This window comes from Triticum aestivum, chromosome 5B (genome assembly GCF_018294505.1).
Source record: "Triticum aestivum cultivar Chinese Spring chromosome 5B, IWGSC CS RefSeq v2.1, whole genome shotgun sequence".
NCBI lineage: Eukaryota > Viridiplantae > Streptophyta > Magnoliopsida > Poales > Poaceae > Triticum > Triticum aestivum.
Genome location: NC_057807.1, coordinates 704,835,490 through 704,843,973, shown reverse-complemented (window position 1 = coordinate 704,843,973; position 8,484 = coordinate 704,835,490).

The window sequence follows — 8,484 nt, the reverse complement described above, 5'->3', positions numbered from 1 at the left end:
CGCGGGCACACGCCCAGGCCACCTCCTGCCTCCCTGCTTGCCTCCGCTACTCCCTGGAGACGCCACGCGGCTCCCTCGACCCTCCCTCACTCTCCCGCGTCTCTCCCTCCGTCCCTATCCCCCTCTGCTCCCTCTCCCTCTCTGCCCGAGCGGAGCCCGTCGCCACCGACGCCGTTCGCCACGGCCACCAGCCACCCCCTCGCTCCCTCTATGCATCCCTGAGCTCCGCCCTGACCCCGTGGAGCTACACACGCGACGCACGCGACCAGAGGAGGCCGCAGTCGACCGGAGCGTCGTCGTCTTCATCTCCGGTGCCCGGAGATCGCCGTCGTCAATTCGCCGTTGCAGAGGCGTCCCCGAGCCCACTCAGCGTCTCGTCCGACTCCCCGTGAGCTCCTCTTCTCTTCCCCTCACTCCCCGCACCTGATTTCGTCCCCTAGCTCCATCTTCCACCACGGCCGAAGCTCGCCGCCGCCGTGCCTCGTCGCCGGCGTGGCCAGAGCCACTGTGGCTCGAAGCCGGGCACACCATCGTGCTCCACACCTCACCAGGAGCACGTAGCACGCACCAACGCCTCCCCTAGCGCCCTGGATCGCCTAACCCGCCGTTGGCCGAACTCCGGCCGCCGCTCACGAGCTCGCCGTCGTCGGTACCGGCCACCACAGGCACGGCCACCACCACCATTCGATGCGCACCAGCAAGGGCTCTCCAACGAGCCCAAGCACAGCCTCGCCCGTGCCCTGTAGCGCGTTTCCGGCTCGCGCCGCCGTCTCGGGCCTCGCCGGCGTCATGTCGCCGGTGGGTTTGACCCCACTGACCCGGGATTTGACCCTGCTAATTAACCCTGTGACACTGACAGCAGGGCCCCACCTGCTAATTAATCCTAGATTAGTTTCTGTTTAGTTTTTAACTAATCCTAGTGGCCCCACGCGTCAGCTTTGACTAAGCTGACGTGGCTGTTGACTAGGCCCACATGTCAGCGACACTAATCAGCCCCAGTCACTGACCAGTGGACCCCACTGGTCAGGTTTGACCACCAGCAGCGTCTGTTGACCTGCTGACGTCATAGTGATGCAATGCTGACGCAATAAGTATTTTCTGGATTTAAAAATAAATCAGAAAATCCAGAAAATTGTATAAACTTCAATAAATCATAGAAATTCAATCGTAACTCCAAATTAAATAATTTATATATGAAAAATTATCAGAAAAATTCAAGGAATCCATCTGTACCATTTTCATGCATGTCAGAACAACTTATAGATGCTGTTTAGCACAAATCATACTAATGGCATTTAAATATCCACATATGGAGTTTGAATTTGAATCTTGGATTCAAACCAACTTCATTTAATCTGGTTTTAGGTGCATTAGCCCAAAACACATTCATATTGCCATGTCATAGCATGCATCATATTGTGCATTGCATTGATTGTGTTTCTTCTGTGTTTGCCGGTGTTGTTCCCCCTCGGTAGACGTTGTATCGACGATGTGATCGTTGACACTGATGAAGACTCAATGCTATCTTCAGAAGTGCCAGGCAAGCAAAACCCCCTTGTTCATTTCGATACAATCCTACTCTCTCGCTCCTGCTCTCTTTTACTGCATTAGGACAACACCGATTCATCTGTTACTTGCTGCGGTAGCTGAACCCCTTTATCCTCTGCATGACCTGTCATTCCACAGTAAATAGATGAAACCCACTAGCATGAGTAGGAGTTGTTTGAGCCCTGTTGTGCCTACTCATTCATGCTTGTTTGTCATGCCTGCTACTGCTTAGAGTTGAGTCGGGTCTGATTCATCGGGGATGAATCAGAGGTGTGTGAACATGTCCTACGGTGTGTGAGCTAAGCGTGTGAACACGATTTGGTAAAGGTAGCGGTGAGACGCCATGTAGGAGTACATGGTGGGTTGTCTCATTGCAGCCGTCCTCAGGAACTGAGTTCTGTGTTTGTGATCCATGATTCAGCTACTACCACGCATTGGGCCCGAAACCAATGGACCCTCTCGGCTTCTTAATCACCCTTGTCCTCTGTCCAGGAGTTGCAAGTAGTTTCTGGTGTTTGTAGTATGCTGGAGGCCGTGGACAGCGCTGACCGTAGGGGTGGGCTGTGATGCGGTAGGCACGTGGCCGGGTAAACCGGGCGCCCGTTTGGTGTCACGGAACCCTGTTCACATCGTTTGGGGCTGTGAGCGAAACTCCGGCCGGATCTCCTCATGGATGGAACCCGAATAGGCGATAAACCTGGACTAGAGACTTGAGTGTTTAGGTAGGTCGTGGTCTACACCCATGTCGGCTTTCGCTTGAAGTCTGCCGAGCACATGTCGTGTGCAGACGCTAAGTGGTGGAAACATGTATGAAGAAGTACACCCCTGCAGGGTTAATATGATCTATTCGAATAGCCGTGTCCGCGGAAAAGGACTTCTGGGTTGCTTATATCAGTTCATAGACAAGTGAAAGTGGATACTCTAAAATACGCAAGATAAGCGTGAGTGCTATGGATGGCGTTCTCGTAGGGAGACGGGAGCGGATCCATAGTGGTGTATTGATATGGTGAATATGTGGACTCGTGTGCGCCACCTCAAAAAGTTACTCGCAGTCGTAGTTCAGGATAGCCACCGAGTCAAAGCTGGCTTGCTGCAGTTAAACCCCACCATCCCTTTGTTGATAATGATGCATATGTAGATAGTTCTGATGTAAGTCTTGCTGGGTACATTTGTACTCACGTTTGCCTATTTTATGTTTTTGCAGAGAGACTTCAGTCTCACTAGTATTTCCGCGTGGTCTTCGACGTTTAGCTTGTTACCTCAGCTACGATCTTGTGCCCTCGGCAGGATCTGATCGATAGTCAGGCTTCTCAGCCTTTTTCATTTATAGATGTCTGTACCCAGACATGATAGCTTCCGCTTGTGCTTTGACTTGTATGCTCTGAGTGTTGGGTCATGAGACCCCTGTTTGTAATATCTCGCTCCTCGGAGCCTATTGAATAGATTACTTGAGTCATAGAGTCATGTTGTGATGCCATGTTGTATTTGCACATATCGAGCATATTGTGTGTATGTTATTGAAATGCTTGGTATGTGTGGGATCTGACCATCTAGTTGTTTATCTTTAGTAGCCTCTCTTACGGGGAAATGTCTCCTAGTGTTTCCACCGAGCCATGGTGGCTTGCTACTGCTCCGGAACACTTAGGCTGGCCGGCATGTGTCCTTCTTCGTTCCTGTGTCTGTCCCTTCGGGGAAATGTCACGCATTGAGTACCGGAGTCCTGTTAGCCCGCTACAGCCCGGTTTACCGGAGTCCTGCTAGCCCAATGCTACAGCCCGGACCCACTTGCTGATGACCGACACGTTTGATGCTGGGTCATGGATGCCTGTCCCTGTAAGTCTGTGCTGCTTTGGGTTTACGACTAGCCATGTCAGCCCGGACTCCTTATCATATGGATGCTAGCGACACTGTCATATACGTGTGCCAAAAGGCGCAAACGGTCCCGCGCAAAGGTAAGGCGACACCCGTGGGAATACCGTGCGTGAGGCCGCAAAGTGATATGAGGTGTTACATGCTAGATCGATGTGGCATTGAGTCGGGGTCCTGACAATCGGTGTCTATATAAACCGAGGGTTGTAGTCATTAGGGTCAGAGCTACATTCATCACCTCATCGCCTTAGGGTTTAGCTCGTAGGGTATTACCTCTTCGAGAGGGCCCGAAGCTGGGTAAACACTGTGTTCGTCGTCCCTTGTTACCCTTCGACCCTAGATCCACAGCTCGGGACCCCCTACCTCGAGGTCTGCAGGTTTTGACACCGACAACTGTAATTCCGTCGGAGCGGTACAACTGGCTACAGTGAGCGGTATTATCCCTTGATACAGAGGGACCAGCGGCAGTGGAGCAGCACCACACGCAAAGCGGTACTACCATGTAACTATGGTCCCACTACCTTGAGAGAAAAATGGGCAACAGAAGCTTGCACGCTCCTTGAACACAAGCGGAAGTAGCAACGGTAGAAATAGGCGGAAGTACCGCACAAGCGGTACTACCATGCCACTACCATGAGCTAATAGAGAGTAGACAGAAGGAATTTCCCAAACGGCGGTAGCCGCGGTAGCTCATAGCGGAAGTACGTCCTAAGTGGTACTACTGTGGAGCCACGCGGTGCTACCGCTTGGGCTCTGCCAAAGGCCCAAGCACAAACAAGGAATGCAAATAACACCAAAACTGCCACAACTTCTGCAAATGAATTCTAAATTCAGCAAACTCAAGCTTGTTGGATATTGGACAGCGAGCACTCTCTAACAGCAAAGATAAACCCATATCGATACATTTTACATTTTGCCTCATTCATTGATCAAAATTAAAAAAAAAAACTTTGAATTTTTTTATCAAAAATCTCCATACCATATCTAAATGTTTTCTATACTTGGTTATTATTCAATATTTATGGCTAAGATATTCTCTAAACTAGGATGAAAATAAATTTACAATTATAGCAATAATTATTATCAAAATTTCATCGATTCTGCAAAACATAATCACATTAACCTTTGAACATTTTTTAGAAAAATTACCATAACAACAATAAATGAAACTTTTATAATTTGTAAACACACCAGCTGGTCAATGCTAACATATCATCATTAAAATATTAATTACTGGTTACTATAACAAGTCATAAATATCTCCACCTTTAGAGTTTTATTGGTGCAATTTTACGTCGTACACAAGACATGTAAATAAAGAGATTTTCACATTCCTGCCTTGTTGGATAGTTTCGCCCTTAGTTTTAAACTATGTTCAGTTTTGCCCCAAAGCAATTGTGTTTGGTTATACAAATGCCCCTTATGTTTAATTTCCATCTTGTCAAATATGTTTCACTGTGACAGTATATGTCATGTTGTTTAGGGCAAAACTGAGCACCCTTTGAAAGTAGGGGCAAAATCATATGGTGAGCACCGTCTAAGGGCGGAAATGTAAAAATCCATTCGATAAATACCTTAATATTTGGTCCTCGTTTATGAGCGAAAAAGGGTTTGCTTAGTGAAACTCACACATGTGCACTGAACCTCTTTTGGCGGTCTGTAAACCAACAGCCAAACCCAATGAAGGCCAACATATACAATACCAAAGTAAGGTGACATCAATCCTTATCTTCATAAAATGGCTTTTCAGAAAATCTGCAAGCCACTACTAAGGTAAACAATATTCATCCTTGTTTTATATCTCCTATTTTATAGCTTTGATATACTCTAATTCAAGTCGCAAATAAAAAGTCACAACTATAACAATCAAACCCAATGATTTCGATGTATATCTTGTAGTATTTGGATGTATAACTGAACCTCTTTTGGCAGTGTGTAAACCAACAGCCAAACCCAACGAAGGCCAACATATACAATACCAAAGTAAGTTGACATCTCCTTATCTTCATAAAATTGCTTTTTAGAAAATCTGCAAGCCACTACTAAGGTAAACAATATCCATCATTGTTTTATATTTCTTATTTATAGCTTTGATATACTCTAATTCAAGTCGCAAATAAAAAGGCACTACTAAAAATCATTAGGACTACAGATGTGATCACATTAATTCAATATTTTCCAAGATATATGTTAATAAATGGTTTCAATATATTTTTATAATAGGGCGACATTAATGAACGATTTCAATATATATCTTGTTTTCCAGCAAAGCACATAACTAGTACAAGATTTTTCTATATATATACTAGTGAGATAAATGCTAATAAATGAGGACATTAATGAACGATTTCGGTGTATATCTCATGTTCTAGCAAAGTACGTAACTGAAAGCTACTTTTGTATACGCTACCACCCAGTACACTGAACGTGTTTTGTCTCTATGTACAACCGACGGTATATGCAGCCAGCACCAACCGACAGTAGAGCACCGCTCCGCAGGCCAAAAGAGCTCACGTCGCATGCTGCGCACCACCGCATCCCATCTCCCCAGGCACGACATTGCTCACTAGCAGCCAATCTCCACCTACGCATCCCCAGCCAGTCGTTCGTCCATTTCAATATATATATTTATGACCGATTTCAATAGTATATTTCTCGTATTCCGGCAGAGCACACAATTATAATACAAGATTTTCCAAGGTATATGTTAATAAATGGTTTCTATATATTTCGTATAATAAGAAGACATTAATGAACGATTTTAATAAATTTCTTGTATTCCAGCAAAGTACCGGACTAACACAAGATTTTTCTATATATAATAGCAATATACTAGATGCTATTAAATAAAGACATTAATGAATGATTTTGATGTATATCTCGTAGTATTTCAGCAAAGCATGCAATTAAAAGCTGCTTTTGCATGTCTTACCAGTACACTTAACGTGTTTTGTCTCTGTGTACAACCGACGGTAGACGTAGTCAAGACCAACCGATGGTAGAGCACCGCTCCACAGGCGAAAGAGCTCGCGTCACGCGCTCTGCGCCACCGGGACCATCTCCCTAGGCACGACATTGCTCACTGACAGCCCATCTCCATCTAGAGTATTAAGTTCATAAGAACAGAGTAACACATTAAGCAAGATGACATGATGTAGAGGGATAAACTCAAGCAATATGATATAAACCCCATCTTGTTATCCTCGATGGCAACAATACAATACGTGCCTTGCAACCCTTTCTGACACTGGGTAAGGACACCGCAAGATTGAACCCAAAGCTAAGCACTTCTCCCATGGCAAGAAAGACCAATCTAGTAGGCCAAACCAAACTGATAATTCGAAGAGACTTGCAAAGATAACTCAATCATACATAAAATAATTCAGAGAAGATTCAATTATTATCCATAGATAAATCTGATCATAAACCCACAATTCATCGGATCTCGACAAACACACCGTAAAAAGAGATTACATCGAATAGATCTCCACAAGAGAGGGGGGGACATTGTATTGAGATCCAAAAAGAGAGAAGAAGCCATCTAGCTAATAACTATGGACCCGTAGGTCTGTGGTAAACTACTCACAACTCATCAGAGAGGCAAGGATGTTGATGTAGAAGCCCTCCATGGTCGATTCCGCCTCCGGCAGAGTGCCGGCGAAGGCTCCAAGATGGGATCTCGCGGATACAGAAGGTTACGGTGGTGGAAATTGTGTTTCGTCCTGCCCCTGGATGTTTTCGGGGTACTTAGGCTTATATAGGAGGAAGAAGTACGTCGGTGGACACCCGAGGGGCCCACGAGACAGGGGGGCGTGCCCTCCTATCTCGTGGGAGCCTCGGCTGCTTGACTTGCACTCCAAGTCCTCTGGATCACGTTCGTTCCAAAAATCACGCTCCCGAAGGTTTCATTCTGTTTGGACTCCGTTTGATATTCCTTTTCTTCGAAATACTGAAATAGGCAAAAAAACAGCAATACGGGCTCGGCCTCCGGTTAGTAGGTTAGTCCCAAAAATCATATAAATGTGTAAAGTAAAGCCCATAAGCATCCAAAAGGGGTAATATAATAGCATGGAACAATCAAAAATTATAGATACATTGGAGACGTATCAGGGGGATCGACCGGCTATGGAACAATTGTTCCTTCGGCTTCATTATCGTCGCCTTCCCCACGTCCACCTTCTGGCCACTGATGGTGTACAGTATGGTGCACGGGGTTACGTCGGCCCGCAAAGACATGTCTGCAACATGAGGTATCCAAAAAGCAATGGAAACTGGAGATTATACATATATTGAAGAGGGCCGATGTGACAGGTACCGTGAGGGCATCGAGCTCAGCCAAAGATGAAGCACCACCGAGCACGTCCTAGACAGTGGACGGGCTGCTATGAGTAGGTGCGGGAGCCGTGCAGGAGCAGGTGCGGGAGCCGGTGCAGGAGAAGGTGCGGGAGCCGGTGGAGGAGCAGGTGTGGGGGCAGATGCTGGTGCAACGCTAGTCGAGCTGCTCCCCAAGAAGTTGGAAAGGGGAAAGTCCACTGCATTCTTATTTGGATATTGCTTGGTCCAACTGACGATAGCCAGAACCGAGACACTATACAAAGCTGCAATCTCCTCTTTTGCGGCAGCTACCGCTCATTTGCATGTCTCAGCTGATTTTTTATCAACCACAATCACAACCTTCTTGTCAATGTTTTCTTCAATAGCAGTTTTCTTCAACAGCAAAGTATTTAGTAGCAAAGTAGTATGAAAGTAACGGTAACGGTGGCAAAAATAACAGTAGCAATTTTGTAGTAATCGTAACAGTGGCAACAGAAAAGTAGCTAAGCAAAGATCAATATGAAACGAGCTCATAGGCAATAGATCAATGATGGATAATTTTATCGGATGGAATTCATCATGCAACAGTTATAACATAGGGTGACACAGAACTAGCTTCAGTTCATCAATATAATGTAGGCATGTATTCCGAATATAGTCATACGTGCTTATGGAAAAGAATTTGCATGACATCTTTTGTCCTACCCTTCCGTGGCAGCGGGGTCCTAAATGGAAACTAAGGGATATTGAGGC